The following is a 23,108-nucleotide window of genomic DNA, read 5'->3' as shown; positions in this document are numbered from 1 at the left end:
TTTGCGCATTTTCTCTCTCACTCTCTCTCTCTTCTTTTATATCATATATATAATTAATTTATTATGTTTAATAAAATACATATTATTCAACATAATAAAGTTTCAGTTCTTTTTGGACCCACCTTGAATCTAAAAATCTTACTCGACTTTGTATGAAGTGTGCGCGTGCGCGTGCAAAAACACGAATGCATTAGTATAAAAATCAGGTCAGTGCATTGTGGCGGATGTGGAGCATTATCATCAGGTGTTCTATTGGTTACATTTATAGCAATTTATAGCAATTAATTTGTCTCGCTATGCTAGGTTTCTATGAGTTTTAATTAAGCCTTCATGGCTTCTTTATTTGTAAAAAAAATAAAATGTAATTGGATTAAAATCAAAACTCAGCACTCAATAAAAGCTAACAGGTTAATTTGATTTTCTTTGATAATAAAACTTGAAGGTAGGGGATGAAAGTTTGTACTATTGTATAAGAAGCCATAATTTCGGGTACGTTCAGGAATAAGTAATTAAATTAAGTAATAATTAAATTGATAAGCATTGTTAATAATTGAAAGTGATGATCATATCATAACGAACGCGGAGACAGAGAACCAACAAACGCGAAGAATTTTCTCTTGCTGGGAATCGACCCTGGGATCTCTAAGACCTGGCCACTAGACCATAGGATGAGAAACAGGATGCATTACTTTAACTATTAAAAACGTCAAAAGTCTGTCCAACTAAAAAACACCGGTTATGGTTATAGTTACGGTTAAAGTAAGGTGGTGCAACTAAACCTTAAATCGATTCAACAAAGTCACAGCCAAAACATTGTTTAAAAAATCCTTGCTGCAATATTTAAACATAACCTTGAATACAACATGTATCATAACATCAAACATGGACACTGCCATGTTTGTTTGTTAGTACACTCCCAAAAGTGAGAGAATTGACGCGTTTTGCAATGAGACTTAAACAAACAAACGGACACATTGACAGGGCCTTTGACCTAGCTTGTTAGGGTTGACCTAATTTATAAGCATTAGCGGAACTAAGTAAACCTTTGAGGACACTTATAATTCCACGATATAACGAGAGATTTTAAGAGCTGGGTAGACTTGTGTGAATCTAAACTTAAAAATAGCTTTGAGATCTGTAGATGCCCATATTTGATAAGTATTTCACCAACACCAGAGCTGTATATCTATGCTTGAGTTTGAATAGTTAAAAAATCTTAATATTCATTGAGTTTTGTACATAAACAGACAAAAGATCCCAAAATGTGTAGCCATTTGTGACGCGTCGTCTTACGGGTCTATTCTCACTAGCTAGTACCTACAGCGTGACCGCCAGTAAAATCCAATCAGTGAAGTTTTTCCCGCGGAAAAGGAACTGTCATTGGACCCGCAACGAAATTAATCAGAAGAACATAGAAGCAGTTAAAAATCTAGAGTGCAAAGCTGCTGGCGACAAACGTCTGTAGTCTACATCTAACTACTATTATAAAGAAGAAAGATAATAATCAAATTATTATTTATTAAATTAATAATATTGTCGGCCGTTTGGTATAGTGGTTCGAAACGGACTACTATTCCGGAGGTATTGGACTGGGTGTTTTCTATGTATAATAAGTATGTATTTACAAAAAAAAAGTATTTAAGTATGTTTATATCCGTTGTCTAGTACCCATAGTACAAGCTTTGCTTAGTTTGGGACTAAATTCACCATTAAAATCCTACATTATTTCTGATGATGGCGATACAAAGTTCGTCAGGTCAGCCTAGTATAAATTACAGGCTCACTGGCTCACAGAATCCGCTATGTCTTCCACGTTTGGACCATACACGATTCCGAACGGTCCGTTAATAAGATACTGACCGATATGTAGGTGAAGGGTCAGCCCTTGACTTTGGATTGTCGACCACTCATGTCTGGGAACCGAGATTATACCATACTAGTGCCGATACACGCTATAACGCCGCCATTGCTGTTTCAGAGGCTATCGACCTTTGAATTTAAAGTTTCAGTCTTAATAATATGTTCACACACTACATTTTTTTTATTTTTTTATAAAGATTATTAGTAATTTGTTATTACACAAATTACTAATACTCCCGCTAGCCCCTCGTACTAAGCTAAATATGCTTGTGTCACGAGTGAGCTCACCACAATAGTCGAGCGGCGGCGGGGACCGAACCCGCGTTCCCCGGATCACGAGTCGGCCAGTCCGACCCCTTCACCGTTCGGCTATCGTGGCTCAAATAATATACACATTAAATAAGAAAAATTCGGTAGGCTGATAAAACATAATAATAAAATATACAAAACATCTAACCCGGAAAGAATCATATTACGATACCGCGAGTCAACGTCGTCACCACTCGGTATAACACCATCTATGAATGAAAATTGAAACTAACATGTCAAATGCGTGGCGCCATTATGCAAAGCGTAGTACATTTTTAACTTGTGTTGTTTTTTGACTTTTCAGTAGAGTTCATTCATGATCCCTAAAATAGTCGTAGTGAATTCTACCTACCAAACTTCATTGGTCAAAAAGTTTATTTGTCAGTTTTAATTTTGTTATGATTTTTCTCACTACGGGACTATTCCCACCTCTCTTTCCCACCACTGCAACTCCTGTGTAGTCAGAATCTACAGCTTGACCGCCAATAAAACCCAACCAGTGAAGGTCAAGTTTGTCTCTCTAGTTTCCTTCTACTTGTGCCACCCCTGAAACTGGTAACCCTGTATAGTAATGATACAGGGTGATTAACGTGAATTCACGAGAGCGACCGTGAGCGAATTTATAACCGTTATACCTCGTTATAGAGATTGACCTGCCCGCTCTCATCACTTGTATTAGAAAGGGACGATTATATGTGTTTGCTTACATATCGATACTTGGTGATTTGAGTATAATGTGCTGAGATACGGTGTGAGGATTATCGTGAATGTACATACAATGTAGCGTCTTTCTTCGTGACCCAGTCCGATGATTTTCTTTATATGTAATTGACTTACCCCCTTACTAATAAAAAGTTACACAGTTGTTGAACACTGTTTTAAAATGACATTTCCATACTAAACGTCACTTTAAAACACTGTTCAACGAGCGTGTAAGTTTTATTAGTAAGGGGGTTAGTAGCTAACCCTACAGATGTTGGCTTGTCCAAATTGTACAATGTTTTTCTCAATTTCATCATTTTTCAGGAAACTTTTCGAAGTTTTCTTTTTTAACAAATAATAACAAAAACTCATCGGTCAAGCTGTTCGATTGAAGTTTTAAAAATAGAGTTAACATTTGCATTTATAAACTTGCATAATCAAGCTACAAAAAGTGTCTATTTATTAGAAAATCTAGCAGTATCTAAGTAATACAAAATTTTCGATTTACGCCAATGCTTAATCTCTCAATTTTAGTATCCAATACAAAATTGTCGACTTATACCTAAAAACTCTTAATTTTGTTTAGTTAAGGTCGCGTATGAAACAGCTTTGAATGGTTTGTATGTCTTTGTATGACTTAATACCTATTTGCTGACATAATCGGTTAATGGTTTTTAAATTGCCGTCTGTGGTAATGCGATTCTGCAATAGTTTTGTTAGATAATTAAACTTTAATGATTCAATGTTATGAGCACGCTTTGTGGGCAATAGCTTTGAGTTTGAAGCTTTAAAATATACATGGTAAGGCGTAAATAACTAAATTGTCGATTAGAACCTAAATACAGAGTTCTGGCATGTTTTGAAGTCATCATTATAAATATTTTTATTCAAATAACATTATTTTGTGTTAGATAGGTAATAAAAATTACATGAGTATAGTATAATAAAATTAGTCCTATTTGACTCACTTGATGTTTTTTTTAGTATTATTTTTACTAACAAACATACAAAGTTTTAGTTTTTATTTTTATTTCTAGGTTACATTTATTTATTAACATGTTTTTTGTTTTAAATCAATAATAATGTACTTTGAGTTGAATTTGAATTCTTAGGGAAATAATGTAACTTTTAATCTAATTCTGCCAGTGAAAGTGCCATCAAAAACAGAAAAGTGTTTCAGCCATATCCGGTTAGGAATAAACTAATAAAACGTATGTTTATCTCAGTATAATTTGCCCCCAACGGGATTTGAATCCTATACACAGCTGGCCTTGTAGTCGGTTGAAAAGTTTAAAAGTTTTAAGAACTCTACGTAATAAACTTTCAGCTATTTCTCCATTTCCTTTAAAATTGAAAATTTTGTTGTTACATAAGAATACTATCTCAGTTGATAAGAAGATTTATATATTGCCCCAGCATCGTGTTTCACTAAATCAACGGTGGGTAGTCGGTTCGGTTCCGGACGGTGTCGCACCCACGGATTGTTAGGCGGAGGGCAGGATAGACGTGCGATATGGATTTGAGATATTGATATTTTAATAGATATTGGATTAAACCGCAACGGTATTTACTATTTACCCACATAAGTGTTTTTTCTAAAAAAATGCCAGTAGTAGAGACGGTTATTAATTTATTAACTAAATTTCTGAAAGTTAAAACCTCATGTTTTCAACCGACTTCAAAAAAGGAGGAGGTTCTCAATTCGACCCGTATGTTTTTTTTTTTTTTAGAGCAACAAAAAAGCTTAAAACATAAGTTTAAAAAAATAAAATAAAAAATACAAGATAACAGTTTTTTTAGATTAATAGGTAATGAAACTAAGGTATGTACCTAATCCACACAAGGTGAACTGAAGACCTCATAAAGGTAGCAAAAAGGCGCTGGATACAGGCCGCTACCAACCGAGCAACATGAAAATTACATCATTGAAGAAGGCCTATTTTCAGCAGTGGACGTCCTGTAGCTGAAATGATGCTGATGATGATGAAGTAAAACACAAGCACAGCAAGACACAATAAATTCTAGGTACCTATCTACTTCTCAGTATCGAAGGGTACTGAGAAGTAGATAGGTACCTAGAATTATTTAGAAGTCTTAGTGAGCACCTACGTTATAAAAGGAACCCCCATGCAAAAGGACAATGACCAAAAGTGGTCCAAATGTCCACCACTAATGAGACCTATATTGGCTTATAGTCCATTAAATCGAGATTAACTTTCAGTATGGGACGAAAAAAAAATAAGCTGTCAGTAAAAAGTTATGACCGTATGAAAAATTGTAGTAGTTTACGCGCTAATCTCAGGAAGTACTGGTCCGATTTGAAAAAATATTTTTTTTATGGATAGCCCATTTATCAAGGATGGTTTTAGGTTATAATAACATCACCCTACAACCAACAGGGTCAGAGCAGCGACCACCCGACCATAATTCCAATATTGTTGTCCTTCTTCTGAGTTTATTTTTTTTTCTTTTAGCGATAATCTAACACGGCACACTAAGCGGTATGACATAACATGCATAGATTAATCCAAAATGTGCGATGGATAGAATGATATCAAGAACATTTTTTGGATGAAAAGGTAAAAACATGACTTTTCATTCAGTCATAACTTTTTACTGACAGCATATTTTTGATTGCGGTTTGGTTATAATGAATCAGTATTTAGTAGACTATTTTACAACATAGGTCTCGTTAGTGGTGGACATTTGGACCACACTCCATACATTTTTGGTCATTGTCCTTTGAGACTAGCACTAGTAGTTTCTGAGATTTCGTGATAAGTGAGTGAGTCCTTTCGCTTTTATAGTATAGATGTAGCACATAACTACGCTGTAGCGCTACTGTCACATTTTTTCAATTTCAGCAAAATGTCTATTGTACACCAACCCTAAAGTCTAGATAATTTATAAGTAAGCAAGGTGTTGATCATTCTTAGGCTGTAACTCAGCCAATCGATGGCTGGTAAGATACAGTATTGCAGTGTAACACGGCTCTACATTTCCTGGTGCAATCAGTCATTGGGCTTTATCACAGACAATATCTGTGTTGAATAAACAATCGAAAACACCAATAGAGAATATGAATTATTTTTAAAATTTTCTAAGTCACTAATGTCTTCGAAGTCCTTCTATATTCTAATTAATTTCTTTGCAGGTCCAATGACAGTTTAACTTTGCCCCGGGACAAACTTGACCTTCACTGGTAGGGTTTTTATTGGCGTTTAAGCTGTAGATCCTGGCTACACAGGAGTTGCAACGGTAGGAATGAGGGGTGGGAATAGTGTTTTAAATCTAGTGACATTACTTGTGCCACGTTGAAAATAATTTGTATGAACGTGTTGCAGGTAGTGACGTCACACTTAGCTAATTCCATAAAAGTCTTTTTTGTGTTGGGTTTTTATAAAAAAGCGTATGATTTTTGAGCACTTTCAATGTAAAATTGTTGAGTAGGTACATCATATTTGCCTCATGCAGGATTCGAAGCCGCAACCGAACTAGCGTTGTGGTTGCTTCCACCAGTTCTTATCGTCCATAAATTTTAATGCATTTTTCCATCTACCCACATGAAAGCTGTCGCCATATTTCAGCAGAACTCCGCTGACGTTAACGGGCACATCAAAGTGGATTTTTGTAGTAAAATAGTGCTTATTACGAGTAGATAAGACAGTATAGTGTAAACCTTGATGTGCTGTCTGTGCCATAGACAATACCCGTTTTACGAGGCCGTAAACAGTCGCATCGAGATGGTCTTTACACGGTCCGATTTGTGTTAAAAAGTGGTGAAAATGTTAGCTTAGAAAATGTGTACGTGTGAACAAAATCGGCGGGGCACATACTCGTAGTCATAGAGCTGATGGCCGCTGGGGTAGAAAAGTTCTCAAGTGTTGACCACGGGTGGAAGACGTAGTGTGGACAGGTCTTCCATTGGGCTGATGATTTGGCGAAGGTCGCGGGAGGTACCTGGGCAGGGCAGTGCAGGACCAGTCGTTGTGTAAATCTTTGGGGAAGGCCTTTTCCAGCAGCGGACGTCATTTGACTGAAACGAACGAGCAAAATCCGTCGGTGTAAAGCCATAGTCATTAAATTGAGAGGAACGATCGGCAAAGAATCGACCGAGACGTGTCCAGGGTTATTTATTAGCAATTCACAATATACGGTCCAAAATATAATTTTCTAATAATCTTATTAGGGTTTCATCAAGCAAATGCAAGCAGGCGTGCAAGCTAGCATGCATGCATGCAAGCAAACATGCATGCAAGCGTGCAAGCAGTAATCAGCAATGGACATGTATAATAGTGCGCATATAATAGTGGCATTAGCCGATTCTACATACGAATTAAAAGCGGGCACAATTATTATCGGCCGACTAAAAATCTGTAGCCTGCGAGGAGTCTTAGGCTGGGTTGCACCATCTTACTTTAACTTTGACAAACGTCAAAAATCTGTCAAACTCCATACAAAAAGCACCGGTTATTGTTAAAGTTACGGTCAAAGTTCGTTCGTTCCTTTCAGCCGAAAGACGTCCACTGCTGGACAAAGGCCTCCCCCAAGGATTTCCACAGAGACTGGTCCTGCGCCGCTCGCATCCAGGCGGCTCCCGCGACCTTCACCAGATCGTCGGTCCACCTAGTGTCACGGTCAAAGTAAGTTGGTTTAACTCAGCCTTAGAGTAAAGGTGTTAGACCAAGTACACGTTAGGCTGTACAGTGCAATGTCTTCGCCTACTTTTGCGGAATTTAAACACATAATGTCACTTGACCCCACAGACGCAAAAACAAAACGTTTGTTACCCGCATTGCTCAGAGCTGTATTTTCAATGATGGTACAGTCAGCAGTAAAAATATGTGTTGTTCTTTTTAAGTTAACATGGAATTTTTAATAAATGTTTACTTGTGTAAAAAAAATATGTGTTGTTTTTGCAGAAAAACGTCGAATCACAAAATATGACAGAATACCGTATCCAGTTTAGGACAAAATGACAAATTGCCCTAAAGGATCTTTAACTTTCTATTTAAGTACACTTCATATAATTTTTGTTATGAAAGGGAGAGGTATTACCAATCATTTTAATTTTACATACAAAATTGGATTTTGAATGCTGGAACGTGAAAATCAGAGGGAAGGCCTTTGTTAAGCAGTAAAACTCTTTTAGTTGAAAATAATGAAATAAAAATGGAATATTATTGTTTTCAAAATTTAATTTTACAAAGTTTATTTTCTAGTACTTACTTTTTATTGTCCCGACTGTACTTAGACACGACACGACACGACCGCGCGGGGTCGCGTCAGTTTGCGGAACAGCGCCCCCTAGCAACGAGCAACGGTGTCTGGATATTGTTTTGTTTCGCGCGTTTGGAATGCGTCGAGTTTCAATTGTTTTTTCTTTTCTTTTTGTAACGGCTTCGTGCGTTCGCATATTTAGCCAGTGCCAAATTAATTGTAATAAACTTTTATTTAAATTAAGCTTTTCAAATTCTATATTACGAGCAGTATGTAGGCCATTTTCAGCGCATTTATACCTAGTTCGTTTCAGCTAAATGACGTCCACAGCTGGACAAAGACCTCCCGCTATGGATTTCCACAACAACCGGTCCTGCGCTGCCCGCATTCGGGGTCTTCCCGCGACCTTCACCAGATCGTCGGTCCACCTAGTGGGAGGCCAGCCCACACTACGTCTTCCAGCCCGTGGTCGCCACTCGAGAACTTTTCTGCCCCAGCAGCCATCAGCTCTACGAGCTATGTGCCCCGCCCACTGCTACTTGATTTTAGCAATTCTGCGAATTCATATATCATAGAAAAAGTAAAATTCGTAGAATTTCAGTTCCAAAATCGCTCCTTCGGTTTATTAGTACAGATGACAGCAATCAAACTCTACATTTACGTAGCAAAATAGATCTTATTACCACAGTAATAAACTCTATTTACTTTCATCTGTAGTTATTACCTAAACAGTAAAGTTTTTGTATGTAGCTTTTTTACACCAACAGGAAAAATAAAATAATTCATTCAGTCAAGTCCAATGGTCAGTGAACTACATGGGAACTGAATCGATGTAAAATAAGTTAATAGCGGAATTAAAACCCGATTACATTAGTGAAATCATTAAGAATTAGTAATTAGTGCTTTTTAGTTCCGGTTTTGTTCAAAAGTTAAGCAACCTTAAGAGTGGTCAAATTGCGGATGGGTGACCGTTTAAAGCTCGTAGAGCTGATGGCTGTTAAAGCAGAAAAATTTTTAGTGGATAGAACGGACTGAAATGACGCGTTGCGGGCAGGCCTCCTACTCGGTGGATTGATGATCTGGATGCACGCAGGAAGCACCTGGATGCCTGGTCGTTGTGGAAATTGAGAAAGGTTTTTGTCCAGCAGTGGACGTCCTTTGGGTGAAACAATGAACGAGTCGCCTCTTGCGACATCTACGTTAAGAGTGGGGTGGTTTTAAGGTCATAGCAGACTTATCACCTCGGAAAGGGATCAACACCGTATCGCCTTTCATAAGTTGTCATCGCTTTTCGCGCGTTGTAAACCGCGAGGCGAGGCGTTTACGTTACGGTGCGGATAAGTGTGCGTTGCAGTATGGATTTTCATCCTGGCTACACAGGAGTTGCAGCGGTGGGAACGAGAGTTAGGATTTTAAAGTATGGAGTTTCATACAAAGAATACTGACCGCCCCGAGTTGGTACGGTTACGATCCCTTTCCGTGTTGAAAAGTGTGCTACGTCCTTTATTCTATTTCAACGCTCGGAACCATAAGTCTACATATTATTTCATACTAGCGACCTGCCCCTGCTTCGCACAGGTACAAATTATACTTAAAAACCTTCCTCTTGAATCTATTAAAACACCGCATCAAAATCCGTTGCGTCGTTTTGAAGTTCTAAACATACATAGGGACAGACATACAGGACTTTGTTTTATATTATGTAGTGATCTATGTTAATTGCCCGATCCAGGGATTGAATCAAAACCGCTATAAGCGGTCGATAGTCAATACAAAGTAACAGTAGTTCGCAATTTTCATAAAAACCGAACCGCACACCCGCGTCACGTATAAAATCGCGAATCTTCTTAAATTATACATACAGGGTGGCCAAAACAGTGAGGTCTAAAAGAAAAATTTAGATTCCTTACATCAAGGTGTACCTAAATCACCCCCATGTATGTAATACGATTGTGCTTAGTTTAGGAGATAGAGTTAATTTTGTGATATTTTAAAATTTTATGGCTTTAAACATTTTTATCTTTTTTTTGGGTTGACTTTTTTCAGATTTATTTTTTTCGACAGACTTGTTATGAATTGCAGATGTTTGAAAAAAATAATCACCTTTCTATCTTTGATTCAAGATACAAAAGTTTTGCTAGAAACATTAAAATTATGCTTTTATCAGAACACTATCAAATTTTCAACTTAAAAGTTTAAGTAAAAAAAAGAACTTCCATAGGTCCAAAACCATTTTAAAAACTGCGCCGTTTCCTATTTGGAGGTAGGAAGCCATAGTTCTCCTGTAGTTGAAGTTCCCTTCCACCTTCAGCCTAATCATCAGTTTCCTCCAGGTGTGATTAAGGGCAAGAGCTTCCTCGTTGAGAATAAAAACGTGTTCTGCCCAGTTACTGCTTTAAATCTGTTCTACGTAATGTAAACTTAGAGGATTCCCAATATTAATTCACTCTAAGAAAGTCAAAAACATGTATAGGAATCTCCGACTTACCACTTTAGTGGACCGATTACAGGAAATAGTGGCCTATTAAGTACATGTTTTTTTGTATTATTATGAGAGTTCAGGAAACGGCGCAGTTTTTAAAATGGTTTTGGACCTATGGAAGTTCTTTTTTTTTACTTAAACTTTTAAGTTGATTTGATAGTGTTCTGATAAAAGCATAATTTTAATGTTTCTAGCAAAACTTTTGTATCTTAAATCAAAGATAGGAAGGTGATTTTTTTTTTCAAACATCTGCAATTCACAACAAATCTGTCGAAAAAAAGAAATCTGAAAAAAGTCAACCCAAAAAAAAGATAAAAATGTTTAAAGCTTACTAGGTCATAAAATTTTAAAATATCACAAAATTAACTCTATTTCCTAAACTAAGCACAATCGTATAATATACATGGGGGTGATTTAGGTACACCTTGATGTAAGGAATCTAAATTTTTCTTTTAGACCTCACTGTTTTGGCCACCCTGTATAAAAGGAGAAACTGACTGACTGACAGACCGCACAGCCTAAACAGCTAAACGCAGGCACTTGAAATTTGGAAGGGACGTAGCTTAGGTACCGTAGAGGTGCACTACGAAAGGAATTCCCGAAATTCCCACGGGAACGGGATATAGCGGGAAAATCCTTTTGTATGAAAAATTGAAACCGCTTAAGTTAGACGCTTGAAATTAGGCATGCAGGTACCTTAGTAAACTTAAAGCTTAGTTACAACAGGATATTGCAAAATTCCCTCGGGAACGGGAGTTAGCGGGAAAAACATTTGTATGAAAAATCTAAACCGCGTAAGATAGATGAAGGGGGTAAAACGGGATCCACGCGTACGAAGTCGCGGGCGGCCGCTAGTACTCTAATAAATGTCGATTACAAACGAATTATTATCGATGCTTAGTATAACGATGTTCCCCGAATCGATAACAGTTTACGGTATCTACTGAAAGATTTTAGGGTTGTCGCAAATACATTGGCGCAAAAAAAGCATTGTTGTATTCCGGTAGATAGAGGTAAGATAGCCAGTTCCTCCATGGTTGAGGATTCCGGGTGAAGCTCGCTTCCACCTTCGGCCTGATTGTCACTTACCATCAGGTGAGATACAGGCCAAGAACTTCCTCGTTGTTCCAAGTTTTAAATTCAAATAAAATTGCATAATATATTTTTGCACGTGATAATAATATTATCGACTGTATAATAAGACACAAAAACTCGTTATGAAATAGTGAAAACTATTAATAATATAAATGATTGAATTATTGACAAACAGATACAATTTTCAATGTGTTAACCCTAAAATAACGATGTGCGCCGTTACACGAGTGAAAATAATTAGTTGCAAACTTTCGTATCGATCGTCATTATGGATCGATGATTTATGGATCGATTTGAGTTCCGTTTTGTTATTATTTAACGGATTTGATTTTTGAATTTCCAAGGTTTTTTTTGCAGTTGCAAAGAACTTGAATAACTATTTGAGTAAGTTATGTGATAGATGCAGGGAGCTTCTTTTGTTGTGGTTAATAAAAAAATATGTGTTATCATAGATTACATACTGTATCTACTTTGTAACTTATGAACCCATGCCGGCGGATTTCTTTAAGTTATAAGATTAATAAAGTGAGTTTCATAAAAGGTTGTAAGAAGATTTTGTTTTGTTGGTCAATTAAGGGCGTAGCACATTTATCAACCCGGAAAGGGATCGTAACCGTTTCAACTCGAGGCGGTCAGTATTCTTTTTATGAAACTCCATACTACAATGCACACTTATCCGCACCGTAACTTAAACGCCTCGCCTAGCGGTCGACAGCGCGCAAAAGGCGATGACAGATCAAGAGGCGATATGGTGTTGATCCCTTTCCCAGTTGATAAGTCTGCTATGACCTTTAGGTAGTAATCCCAAAAACTATATTTTGTGCATACGAAGTTAAGGGTAAATAATAATTTACATTGGCCTTGTCAAAAATAGTGTAATGACCTTAGTTATTACAGTCAATTACAAAAATAATAGACACCTTCGGACCTTCAAGAAACTTCAAAATAAACATCTAACGGACAATCCATACACGATTCGCATTCGATAATGGACACCGCGGGTCATCACTTGACCCGTCGTGGTTGACCTTAGTGTTGCGACAGAAGCGACATGACACAAATTCTGCCTACACTCTTGCAACGCGACAATTGTTTGGATTTTTTATTATTGCTTCGAATACCTGCTAAACACGCAAAGCGTCTTGGTATTTTTTTATGAGGTACATCAGTTATTTATAATCATCATCAGAGTCTGCAATGTAGGAACGGCTCTGATTTTCTAGAGCTAAAAGAGGATTGGACCTATACTCTTCATGCTCATCAGACGGGTTGGCGAAGCCTAAATTGAATTAACTCTCACAAAATGCGACAATCGTATGGATTTTCTATTATTGCTTCGAATACCCGTGTGTTTACAGTCTTGGTATTTTAATTAAATCAAAGTTATTTATATTTATCATTAGCTGATTCAGTCTCCACTGCAGGAACATGACTAATTTCATCATCATCAACAGTCCTTTACAGTCCATTGCTGGACTATGAGCCTCCCCCACTATAGTGGAGGGTTTTGCGATAATGCTTGGCAGGCGGATTGGAGATCGCAGTTTAAAAGATTGATGTTTTCAGAGGGCTGAGTGTAAGTTTTTTTCAAACGTGCTCACTAGATTGCGCGTCAAAAAATTACATTAAATGTATGACGGATTGTACAGCGCCCCTAGCGGGAAACTATCAAAAACTAAATTGTTCATACATTTTTTAATGCGTTTGTATGTAAACTCACACTCAGCCCTGCTGCCCGTTCTCTGTTTGATGTGTAGTCCCTAAGTCGTCTCTTCTTACGACACCCGCGGGAAAGTAGGGGTTGGTGACAAATGTATTCTAATCTGCCATCACCACACTCACACACACATGACTAATTTACTGGATCAAAAAGAGGATTGGACCTTTACTCTCCACGCTGGTCTCACGGGTTGATGAAGTAATTTTCTTCCTCAGACGCCTCTTAAGATATCTACGAGAAGAGTGAGGGTTCTATTCCACTCTACTCTATCGGAACTACCCCAACTGCAAGGCTACATTAATTAATCAGCTAAATGTGTTTTAACCGCCTCTGTGGTCTAGTGTTATACCACCTGCTGCAGACGCAGAGGTCCCGGGTTCGATTCCCAGTTGGCGCAGATTTTTCTGTGCGGTTTGGTTGGTGGTAGGGCTTTTTCATCTACCACCATCTTACCTAAGTCTGTCGCCATAACAACAATGTTAACAGCATTGTTGTGTTCCGGCAGTTAGAGGTAAGATAGCCAGTTCCTCCGTGATTGAGGATTCCGCTCTCTTCCACCTTCGGCCTGATCATCACTTACCATCAGGTGAGATACAGGCCAAGAGCTTCCTCGTTGTGGATAAAAAAAAACAAATACTTAAAATGACGCTGTCTTAAGATAGTTTTTCTGTGACAAACTTAAGTTCACGGGGAGTTAAATTTTAATTCGCAGGAAAAGCTAACATTTCATAAAGTAGGTAGATTAATTACTGCTACTCAAATATACCTATGCTACATTACTTTCTAGCTAGGATTAGTGCTAGTATTCAGGCCAGAGCCCAAGGTTAGCTGCGCTTTAGAGCCAGGAATCCGCGTGGGTGCAATCATGTCGTTAGTGACATGTCTCGCTGGGTAGTGATGGGGTTGTGAAGGTTTGTATCGATAGTGTTATAAAATGTCGATAAACGAACAAATAAATAAAGCAAATAAATGATTATTTTATTTGATTAAAAGGTTACTTTCAGTCAGAATAAAATCATAAAAGTAAGGATGTGGCTGAAATTCAGGTAAATAATCGATTAAAAGAATACTTCTGTAAATATCACTAGTCTCATAAAGGTAACAGGAAGGCGTTGGATGCAGGCCGCTACCAGCCGGTCAATGTGGAAATCATTGGGAAAGGCCTATGTTCAGCAGTGGACGTCCTATGGCTGGAAATTTATGATGTCACCAGCCGATCATTGGTTATGTAATTATAACAGGTGCTGATTTAAACCACATAGGCTTGAATTAATGTTTGTATGTACTTGGGTATCGTTTCAAAATACTAGCCTAAGGCTCTATAAGTACCTCACAAACCTACAGCTATTTGTGAAGTTAGTACAAAACCATAAAAACTTTAATTCACCTTTTAGATACAAGATTTCAATACCATAACTAGTTCGTAAAATACAATCGTCTAGCCCATTTAACTATTCGCAGTTACTGCCGATTGATTATAAAAACAAATATATGGCCCAGTAAAAATATGCGCAATGCGAAATCGAATGGCGACCAATTAATGGCGTCTAATATTTCACAAAGATCGTAACTAGTATAGAATTTACGAGTTAATACAGAAAACCGGTAAGTTAATGAAATCGCTGCGGGGATCCTGCGACTTGCTTATATCACGAATGCAGTGTGTATAAATTTGATGCTGGCTATAGATAATATTGGAGGATACTGAAGATCTATGGCATCTCATCTATTCGAGTCTGATCATCTTGATATTTTAATAAGAAATTAATAGGTATTAGGTTACGCTACTCAAGGCCATGTACAAAGCACCGCACATGAAATTTTTTTTTGTAACTTAGCATCTAGTCCAACAGCTGTCGTTTGAAGCGTAATTTTATAACAATTTTAAGTCACATTTGACGTTTATCCTATAGCCATCTATTTTGCATTTCTAGTACGTCTCCATGATTACCCTTTGCGCTCATTTGATCTTTTTTCGCTATATGATCTACATTAATGATCCAATGGATTAGCTCGTTCGTAATTAAGTATGGGAACACACCTGTCCAGTCGATACTCGTTACCAGTTTCACATTAATTTTCATAGTAGGTTTCTTTTCAAACGACTTTAAAAAGGAGTGGTTTTCAATTCAACTGTACGAGTAGATATGTTTTTTGTATGTATGTTACAGTAAAACTACGAACGATTAAAAAAAATATTTTTATGTTCGATAGGGTATACTTCTGAGGTAGTTTCACTGTCACTAAGTCAGGATCTGATTATGGGATTTAAGGGAAAATAAGTCAACACTCATGATTATCACGATTTTTATCTTTATTTTTAAGACTAAACGTGACGTTTTCGTGACTATAATAGTAGGTATAAAGTTTAGCTGTGTAATTTCTTTAATTAAGATCATTTTCTCTAAATGAATGACGCCATGACGTGGGTTTAAAATCTAGTTTATTCATAACAATTAATGACACATATTAATCGCCACGACTATCGATAAAATGATTACCATGTCCCAACACTATGACGCTTAGTAAATCGCGGTTACACGTATGAGTCTAACCGAGTACATGGGCATATTACTATGGTAATTTATTAGCATTTTTCTATTGCTATTGTATGTTTATTATAATACTAAGTGCGCAATGGACATATTTTTTATTTATTCATCAAATTGATCTTATCACAATATGAATTTTACTATAATCAGTATGTAAATACAGTACCCGGCATTAAATATTGCACATCGACCTTTGGAAAGAGAATCGGTTAATTTCGGCTCGTAGAGCGTTATCTTTGTCGCACACTACCTATATGATTGACAAAACGTCATTGACAAAACATTATTCAATGAAAATATTGTCCGAACCCTTAGTATTTCTCTTCGACAAATACTTTAACACATTGTGAACCACTTTTCATTCACGACTATTAGCAATTTAATTCACAAAATCAATTCAACGATAAGCCGGCGCCGCAGGATGGACATAGTCATGACTACTTTAGGAAAAATAAGGAAAAAAATCTATCTGAATTATTTTTTAAGTTACACAATAAAATACGAAGTTCTTCAAAAATTGACACCCCTTATGATATTTTACATTACCACGACCACCATTTTTCAAATATTTATGTTTTTTTGTTCGTATCGGCAACTTAAATAGTGCTGCTGTCCACTTCAACTCTTAAACTCCCCAGAATCCTTGCAGTTTTTACACAAAAGTTAATCAAAATATGTTATTCCCTTAAAATTTTGAACGATTTTTACTTTCACTCCATTTTGACTCATCGTTTTGTAAAAAAAAAGTATGAACACTACTGCGGCAAGTTCTTTATAAAGTTGACGCAACTATCCAAGATTCCAAAATGGTATAATACTCTAAGAAACCTAGTCGCAAAAAAGATATGCGTACCATTTTTACAAGCACTTCGCTTGTTAGTTAGTATGGGATAAATCTTGCAACTGAATTTAAAACCAGTTCTCCTCAACCGATTGAGCTGAAATTTGGTATACTTATGTAAGTACGATGAAAATGTAATATTATGGTACCATTGAGCTGAATGGAGACTGGAGGTGGCCATAGGAACTTCTAAAAGAAACGGCGGAATTGCATCTAGTTTGGGTTCGTTGGATTTGTCTTTTCGAGCACTTTAGTGCTAGATGATGTCCAGGGTCCTGATGATGAAGTCAATTATAATATTCAAACGAAGTCAAATTTGTTTTTAAAAAAGTTTTTTTTTTAATTACAACTTTATTTTAAATTTTTTAGTTGTTTCTCAATCTTATGGCCCAAGTGCTCAGGAAGACAAATCCAACGAACCCAAACTTGATAAGCTTCCGCCGTTTCGTTTAGGAGTTCCTATGGCCAGCTCCTGCCACCTCTTGACTTCATCATCAGGACCCTGGACATTATCTAGCACTAAAGTGCTCGAAAAGACAAGTCCAACGAACCCAAACTAGCCAATTCCGCCGTTTCGTTAAGAGTTCCTATGGCCACCTCCAGACTCCATCCAGCTCAATGGTACCATAATATTGCAATGTCATCGTACTTACACAAGTATACCAAATTTCAGCTCAATTGGTTAAGGAGAACTGGTTTTAAATTCAGTTGTAAGATTTATCCCATACTAACTAACAAGCGAAGTGCTTGTAAAAATGGTACGCATATCTTTTTTGCGACTAGGTTTCTTAGAGTATTATACCATTTTGGAATCTTGGATAGTTGCGTCAACTTTATAAAAAACTTGCCGCAGTAGCGTTCATACTTTTTTTTTACAAAATGATGAGTCAAAGTGGAGTGAGAGTAAAAATCGTTGAAAATTTTAAGGAAATTACATATTTTGATTAACTATTGTGTAAAAACTGCAAGGGTTCTGGGGGTTTTAAGAGTTGGGGTGAACAGCAGCACTACTTAAGTTGCCGATATAAACAGAAAAACAGGAATATTTGAATAATTGTGGTCGTGGTAATGTAAAATATCATAAGGGGTGTCAATTTTCGTCAAATTTCATAATTTATTGTGTAAGTTAAAAAATAATTCAGATAGATTTTTTTCCTTATTTTTCCTAAAATAGTCATGACTATATCCATCCTGTGGCGTCGGCTTATCCTTGAATTTTGGGACACGTTGTATATAAAAGAAAGTCGTGTTAGTTACTCCACTTATAACTCAAGAACGGCTGAACCGATTTAGCTGAAAATTGTCAGGGAGGTAGTTTAGAGCCAGGAGAAGGACATAGGATACTATTTATCCCGTTCGAAATTAAAAAAAAAGTCTGCTTATTTATTGCCATTAAGGCGGAACAAAGTTCGCCGGGTCAGCTAGTTTAAAATAAAGTTTGTTTACACTTTGACAAAACGTCATTGTCAGTCGTTGTTCCAGTGCGACAGTGATAACGCTCTACGAAACCGAAATTAGCCGATTGTCTCTTTCTAAAGGTCGATGTGCAATATTTATCTCCGGGTATTGTAGATAGTTTTTACGACAAAATGTATTAATGTGAATGTTCTATACCTACATTATATTTACATAGAAAGGGTCTGACTTACATTATGTACCTTCATTGCCAAAATTGATTAATTACTTTTAGTTTCGCAGTTCAAACATCTGCATTATCTTGTGCTCTTTCTTCTCAGCACTGGCCCAGTTATTATTCCGAAGCAGTGGTAGGGTTAATACTGGGACGTGTAAAAGTGCTTTTTAAAAACCTAACTTGCAAAAATACAATGAGTTTTGAAATTTTTATGAGCTTTGCGATATGCTCGGTTTGTAAAATGCACATTTAGTAAAATCTTTTGAGTCGAGTGCTCATTTTGCGGAGTGCATATTCTGACTGCGTCAGTAGATCCTATCTACAGGCGTACTACGAAACTTATTTATATTTTTTGTATTGGTTTAGATTTAAGGTAGTAACATTTTCCATTATTCTTATGGTATTATTATTCTTATCCATATGACACACACCGAAGATTCGCAAAGTATGGTCGACGCCGCATGGCGAAGCTAACCGAAGTGCGTGTTTACACTATACGTCACGAACGTCTCTTCCCGCATAAAATCTATATCTATATCTATACTATTATAAATGCGAAAGTAACTCTGTCTGTCTGTCTGTCTCGCTTTCACAGAACCGATTTTGCTGAAATTTGGCAGGGAGATAGTTTGAGTCCCGGGAAAGGACATAGGATAGTTTTTATCCCGGTTTTCGAAACAGGGACGCGCGCGATAAAGTTTTTCTGTGACAGACAAAATTCCACGCGGGCGAAGCTGCGGGCGGAAAGCTAGTAAATAAATAATTCAATACTAGCCTCAGTGTTTGTTTAAGTTTAAGGCAACGCATTGCAAGTATATCAAAAAGTGATATACCGAATACGCTGCTGTCAAAAATTCAAAAAAGAGAATAAAAATGTACAAGTAACATAGTTGTGAACAATACAGATACAGAATTGGAAAAAATCAAATGTTAGCGCGATCTAAAGCCGTCCAGCGCCACCTACCGAACTGCCGCTGAGTCATTAATACGACTGCTTTTAATGTAGTACGGGTGGATGAGGTATCTAACAAAGGCCGGTTTTCGATGTTTTTGCATTTTCGTATTGTGGATATTTGATCGAAAACAGATTGAAATCAGACTTGGAGGACAGATTTGGATTAGGATGGATTGCAAACCTATTAATTTATAAAATGTGAAAGTTCGTGTAGATGGATGGTGTTTGTTACTCTTTTATGCAAAAACTACAGATTAATTTGGATGATACTTTACAGCCTACTCGTAGTTTACATACATCAGAATCAGAATTATCAGAATAGGCTATTATCACATAATATTATTATGCTATTGTCTAGATGTAAAAGATAGTTTAAATCCACGCAGGTGACTGTTTAATTTTTTTAAAATATTTTTCAAATAATTTCAATTAAAAACCTTAGTTTTTAAAACTCGTAAATTGAACATATAATTTTAGTTATGAAATAATTGTTTATTTAACTAGAAGTTGAATTTATTTCTGACCTAGCCTAACATTTTAACGCGTAGATAAAAAAATATTTTGACCTTCAAATGGCGGTGAAATTTGCATTTTTCACACGGCCCGCCTTATTTGACTAGTCAGCCGGCTAAATATTGAGAAAACACTGCTTTCCAGAGAGTGAAAGTCATTGTTTTTAAAAAGTAAGACGCGAAGGCCGCTAGTGACAGTGGCGAATTAAAAACACTCGGCGCCGTGACAGGTTAAATAAAATTATAACCGACTCCAAAAAACCTACACTAAAAAGTACAAAAATAATTAATAATTACCTACTTATTTATTAGGACGAATTAATATTTATGTAGGTATACCATGATTGATACTTCTGGAGTCGGTGCCAAGATTATGAAACATGTAAAGTTTGCCTGCAACCTATAATATTTAAATAATTTACCTCCAACTCCTAAGCATTAAGGAGTTGTACCTACCATGACCAGTTCATCATGATGAGATGATGAATATCTGATGTAAACACTTGAATAACTTTAGAAACTATACTTATCTATAAAATTAAAAGAATTATCTTCCAACTCCTAAGCATTAAGTTTTACCTTCTATCATCAGCTCATCAATATGAGATGATGATTTCCAGGAGCAAATACTTGAATAACTTAAGAAAAAGTTTGAAAAACGATATACGTGCCTATAAAATTTGAGGTTTGCCCTCGATTTCCCTAGGATCCCATCATCAGATCCTAACTTGGTGACAATGGGACCACCTCAGAAGTGTACCCTATCGAACATAAAAATAATTTTGAAAATCGGTCCACAATTGACGGAGTAATCGGTGAACATACATAGAAAAAAAAAATACATACAGTCGAACATATAACCTCCTCCTTTTTTGAAGTCGGTTAAAAATTTTAGTAACTTAATAGTAAATCTGTGGTTGTAGATTCTGTATGCCAGAGGTCGCGGGTTCGATTCCCGCACACTACAAACATTTATTGTGTGCATGAACATAATTGGTTTGTATCAATGGTCTGAGTGTTTTCTATCCACAGTATGTATGTACGAGTACATATTTACTAAAAAGTAGGCATTTAATTATGCTTATATCCGTTAGATAGTTTGGAACTGGATAGCTGTATAATTATTATTAATAGAATTTATTTATTTGTCAGAACAAGGAGAACCGACCCCAAATTATGGGAAAAAGGGCTGGGGAAAAGAAGAAGAAGAATTTAATTATTTGTGCGAAGGTGATTCCGCAAGTTAATACATTTATTATTATTCCATTATAACCAAAAATGCTTCCCTTTTTCGCTCTGTGAAGAATTTAGGTGTTTCTTACGATTGTAAAGGCAAAACAAAAACATGCTAGAAAATGTGTTTAAGAAAATTGACGCAAAATGGCCGACCCCCAATAAAATTGATTAGGAACATTAAAATTTTATTGGACCAGACTCGAACGTAGGTCCCTTGGAATGCACTTAAACCACTAATCTATCAAGGTGTTCCCTTTATTATTACCCTATAAATAGTTTTATACAGGCAGTAACTTAATCAAGATCCTAAGGCAAAAAGAAAAGTATTAAGCTATTAATCACAGATTAAAAATAACTACAGACGCCATTTTTATTGCCTATTTTAGATACCTGTGCAATCAGCTGATCGTTGTAATGAATACTCAGAAGTTATAGGTGATTTCTTACAAGACAAATAGTATAGTTGTAGTATGACAAGTAGATATTTTATTCAGTCATTATCTTAATGTATTTATCTTACTCCAGTGTATTTTAAAGAAATAACATTAATTTATGCAGTCTATTTAAATGATTATCTACTGTGTATTTTGTTATTAAGATGATAGAGTGATTGGAAATTAACGCCCGTATTCACAAACATTACTATGAGGTCTCACAGTGCGTGTGGACGCACAGGGTCACACACGAATATATAATATAAATTTTAGTTTACAATTCGTAAATACAGATAAAATGTATATTTTATAAGTTTTTAACAAGAAAATTAGCTTAAAAACAGTTGAAAGTTATTTTTTATAACAGCCTAGGATTAAAATGGACACTAGAACTGTATTGTAATATTATTTTATGAAATAAAGATATTTTGAAATTGAAAAAAAAATTGAACCAATTACTGTGCCATAGCTGTGCGTTTGATATGCTGCTTCACTTAAGCAAGCATCGTTTGTGAATACGGACGAAAATGTCGATAGTTTTGCTTCTCTTATCGTAATAGTCGAAGCTGACTTCAAAAGCTTTAATAATAGATTAGATTTTGATCCTGAGAATGGATATTTTCAAGCTTGAAGTTTTGTTTATTAACTACTAATTAATTACTACTACTTATCTTCTTATTATATCCGAGAAAAATATCGTGCCTGAGAAATTGGAAACTGAATCATTATAAAGTTATTAATTATTGTGCTGTCTTTTTAGAAACTGGTTCAGTAATATGTAATTAATAAATATTGTAAAAATATCATTTCGATATTTTAATATACTTATTTGTTCTGGAAGGTAAATCTAAACATGACAATGTAAACAATGTGTTTTAATGCAGTACGAGTAAAATATATTATCGATAAAATTCATATTAAGTAATATGTATTTGCTTTGTTAGTACACATAATTTATGATTTGACTAATAGTTTGTATAGTTAATAAGCTCTGCCATTTTAAAATATAATGTAAAAGTTGCACAAATACTTTGGTCTTAGAGCCCAAGGCGGTTTCTTCCAGTCACCCAATTATGTATTCTCATTAAGTAGGTACCTAGTTTATTTTGCTAATAAGCCTTTTGATTGATTACGCACAATTTTTAATATTATAATTATAACAAAATATTTAGTCTTTATTAATCAGTGGTGTTTTGATTATTCTTTTTGCTTGCATCTTTGTTTTGTTGTTAATTAATAATATTACACATACCTAAATGTCTTTTTCAATAGTTAGGTTCTTACTGTGTTAAATTTATGGGCTCGATTCCCGATAAAAACAGAAAAAAAAGATAAAAATGTTATATTTACTGAAATTCTGAGATGAAAACATCTATGAATATGTAAAAATTATGCGCGGATTATTATTGTCACGTGTCCTGCGATAAATCGCAATACTGTGGCGACAAAAAATACTATCGCCTAATAAGCACTAATTAGATGATAACATACAACGAAAGATAGAGTATTCTTTATTGTAAGTACTCCACACAAAACAGACACAAAAGAAATACCGAA

General features: G+C 36.0%; 1 protein-coding gene across 1 annotated transcript in view; it reads right to left on the bottom strand.

The window, feature by feature from the left end:
• Positions 1–23,108, bottom strand: part of sano (CABIT domain-containing protein serrano) — a 158,862-nt gene that overhangs the window by 41,809 nt on the left and 93,945 nt on the right. The gene's annotated exons all lie outside the window — the stretch shown is intronic.

Source organism: Ostrinia furnacalis, unplaced genomic scaffold (genome assembly GCF_004193835.3).
Source record: "Ostrinia furnacalis isolate ACB-3 unplaced genomic scaffold, ASM419383v2 OfSCF4967, whole genome shotgun sequence".
In the NCBI taxonomy this organism is placed as follows: domain Eukaryota; kingdom Metazoa; phylum Arthropoda; class Insecta; order Lepidoptera; family Crambidae; genus Ostrinia; species Ostrinia furnacalis.
The sequence above is the reverse complement of the archived record's forward strand: the minus strand, read 5'-3'. Positions and strand labels throughout refer to the sequence as shown.